General features: G+C 43.2%; 1 pseudogene; it reads right to left on the bottom strand.

Annotated features, from left to right (window-relative positions):
- Positions 1-3,709, bottom strand: part of LOC123191477 (protein ANTAGONIST OF LIKE HETEROCHROMATIN PROTEIN 1-like) — a 10,345-nt pseudogene that overhangs the window by 4,919 nt on the left and 1,717 nt on the right.

Raw genomic sequence — 3,709 nt, 5'->3', positions numbered from 1 at the left:
TTCTGAAAAAATCAAAAGAAAAATAAAATCCTTCGAGAGGTAGTTATATTAGTACATCTACTAGTTAGGAAAATTTGAAAACTTAAATTTGGACATGTTTTGCAAAAAGTGTAGGGAAAATGTAAAACGGCTATAACTTTTGCATACGATGTCGGAAAAAAAATGTATAATATATCAAAAAATTCAGCATGAAAATCCGCATCTGATGGAGACCGCCTACGACTTGTTTGCAATTTTTTAGAATCCTCAAATTCCAGAAGGAAAAAAAGATATGGTCAAATTTAAGTTTTTTTTAAATTTTTTGTTAAATCTGGTCAAACTACTTATTCAAGAAGTATTAATGTTACTACATAATTATTCAAGAATATTAGTGTTACTAAATAATTATTTCAATTTTTTGAATTTTGGTCAAATTTAGTCAAACTATGGTCAAACTGTGGTCAATCTATGGTCAAACTTATTCAAGAAATATTAGTGTTACTAAATAATTACTGTTTTTTAGAATAATAGTTTCAAACTCAAACAATGAAATGTGTGACTTCATACTCAAGCTAAACTCCTGAGGTTAATAGGATTGGCATCTTACTATTGTCAGGAAAACAACAAGTGTAGACTTGGAAACGAAGGAGAATAGAACCCGAAAGTTAAGCGTGCTCGGGCTGGAGTAGTGAGAGGGATGGGTGACCGGTCGGGAAGTTAGATGATTTGGAATGAGTGATCCACACTTGAGCAGTTAAGAGAGGTGATTAGAGACTAAATCACCAAATAATTCAGAAAAAATAAAAATCGAAAAAATAAAAATTAAAATCCAAAATTTTCAAAAAAAATTCAAAAAAACCTTTAGTACCGGGCGCGAGCTCACGCCACGTGGTGGCACTTTAGCGCCGGTTCGTGCCGAACCGGTACTAAAGGGGGGGGGGCTTTAGTGCCCACCAATTAGTGCCGGTTATGGAACCGGCACTAAAGGCCCTTACGAACCGGTTTTAAAGCTCCGTTTTCTACTAGTGAAGCTAGCCTATGGTATGATTGTATGTTGTGGTTGTTGTCCTTCAGACTAAAACCCTTCGGTTTATATAGACACCGGAGAGGGTTAGGGTTACATAAGGTCGGTTATAAAGGAGGAGATATCCATATTCGTATTGCCTAGCTTGCCTTCCACGCCAAGTAGAGTCCCATACGGACACGAGACGAAGTCTTCAATCTTGTATCTTCATAGTCTAACAGTCCGGCCAATGGAGATAGTCCGGCTGTCCAGAGACCCCCTAATCCAGGACTCCCTCACCTTGTATAGAAGAATGGTGCTTTAATTATAAAACATGCGACAGTAGAGAGATGGAATAGGTACCGAAGAATAGAAAGGCATGACAAATTGACATGTATTCCCTCCATTCAAAAAAATGGATGGGTCTAGGCGTATTTCAGTTCTAGATACATCCTTTTTTATCCATTTCGGCAACATGTAATCCGGACTGAGGGAGTATGGTGTAAGAGCTGGGGATACGATAGGACAACATAGCAAAAAAACACTAGTTGAATGTAAAACTGTATGCTAGCAGAATACGTACAGAAATAACTAAGGCAACACACACGTGTATGATTGGGAAAATAAGATGGCATTGCAACAGAGCACTAGAACAACACTTCAATGTAAAAAACATGGTATGGTAGACAGATGAAGTACATACTGATGAATAACAATGCATAAGATATTCAGAAGCATGATGTCCAAATTAAGCAGATGGAATTGTGATAGAGTATAATGACAGTACTTGAATTTGAAAACATGTTATCATGAATGGAATAGGTACTGAAAAACAGGAAGGCATGCCATATTTACATGCATGATTAGCATGCTAAGCACATGGCATTGCAATAGAGTAGATACACTCCAGGACATTATATGCATGTTGTACCCATATCACAGGCCAAGTTAGAGCAAGGACCTTGTGGGGTGAAGAGGATTCATCATCTTTCTGCAAGTCTTCTGTAGAACTGCCTTTACATGTTCCATCATATTGGGTATCATTGACATCAAGTTTATTGGCCTTTACATTGCTCCGTGAGATTCTTGTGGATATATCAGTGTGTGCAATTATATCTGACATGCATGGAAGACAACTATTAGTTAGATTTATGTAATGAGTGCCTGTAGGAGACGACATAAATAGTAGGACTGGGGTTAACTAGCAGCAACATGTCTCATAAACTAAAGGGAGAACACATATGAGAGCTACAAAATATGTATCGTTTGTACTCAAGATTAACTAGATGGCACAAAAATGTATTAAAGAACAACATAGGTAATAATAGAAGTGGTATAATACTATAATCACCAGCCTGTGGGATAGCATTGGCTAATGGATGATAACTATGGAATAGCGTTACCTAAAGAACAAGTATCTTAGCTGAACTATGGAACAACGTTAACTCCTGAACAAGACCCGTAAGAGATCAACATGAATATATAGTGAAATGTGATGATCTATTTTCCATGTTTAGATGAATAACAAAGCCATAAATGTTGCACACAAGTAAGATGAGGGTACAACCTATCTGGCTGCCATCCATAGGAGTGAGCATCATGTGCTGACTTGTCGATGGCCCTGCAGTTGTTATGGCTGTCCATGTCGGGCATGCACATTCGATGCAGGGAACAGTTGAGTGGGGACTATAGCTCCCTTCTGGTGTTTGCTTCCCTTGATGGAGCAGCTGCGGCGAGTCGGAAGACGGTATGTCTGAAGATGAAGATAACGCATATTGTTAAGAACGACATATCTCTTTGATCTGAAGAAATACACTAAGAGATCAACAGCAAGGTACGAGAGTGGTCACACGTCTGTTGACTGAAGACTAAATTGGGGTCACACGATTTTATTTTATTTTGGTACTGTCCGATCTACGCCGAATGGCTGGCCGTCTTGTGCCTCCCGGCTGACACTGTTTGGAATCTTTCCCGAAGAGCCAACGGCCAATGGCAGAGCAGCCTACCTCCGCCGTCCATGGCCCCGGCCAAAACCCCGCTCCCCACCCCACCGCACTACCGTGGTTGCGCTGCCCCCGGGCCAATCCACAAAGACTCCCCGTCATCCAGATCCGGCGGCGGCAGTACCTTCAACCCACGCAACTCTAAAAGATAGCCATCTAAGCGCTGCTTCCACGGTGAACTTGCGGCCCCGCACCCTTACGTTAGACACTAGCCAACCGGCAGCCTAGGAGCTCTGCCGCCTCGAGGGGTGCTGCTTCCCATTGGGAACCGATTGGCCCAGAATAAAAATTCAGACAACTGACGCCTAAATAAATTGAGATTAGGGTGCGACCTATCTGGTGGCATGGTGAAGTAGGCAGGTCCAGCTGCCGAGTCGGTGAGGCCGGCGCGGTTGCGGTGGCGACCGGCGGCAGGGAAAGAGAGATGTCGCGATGGTCGACGGCTACACGGAAGCAGCGCCAGGACTCTGGACGGATTCGAAGTTGGAGTCGCTCCGGCGCCGTGAACAACGACGGGGGTGAATCGGCTCCGGTACGGTTCACGCGGCCGTCGTTGAGGCAGCACCAGCAGCATGAAGTAAGAGGCACACAGCCTAGTGCATGATGGCAAATGGACAACATCTCCGGCATTAGGAGGAGGGCAGCTGTGAAATTGGTGCGGTGGGGGTGCCAAGGAGGTGGGGCTGAGGTTTCGCGGCTCGGGAGAAGGGAGCTTCCCGGGGAG

Source organism: Triticum aestivum, chromosome 2A, assembly GCF_018294505.1.
Source record: "Triticum aestivum cultivar Chinese Spring chromosome 2A, IWGSC CS RefSeq v2.1, whole genome shotgun sequence".
Taxonomy (NCBI): domain Eukaryota; kingdom Viridiplantae; phylum Streptophyta; class Magnoliopsida; order Poales; family Poaceae; genus Triticum; species Triticum aestivum.
The sequence above is the reverse complement of the archived record's forward strand: the minus strand, read 5'-3'. Positions and strand labels throughout refer to the sequence as shown.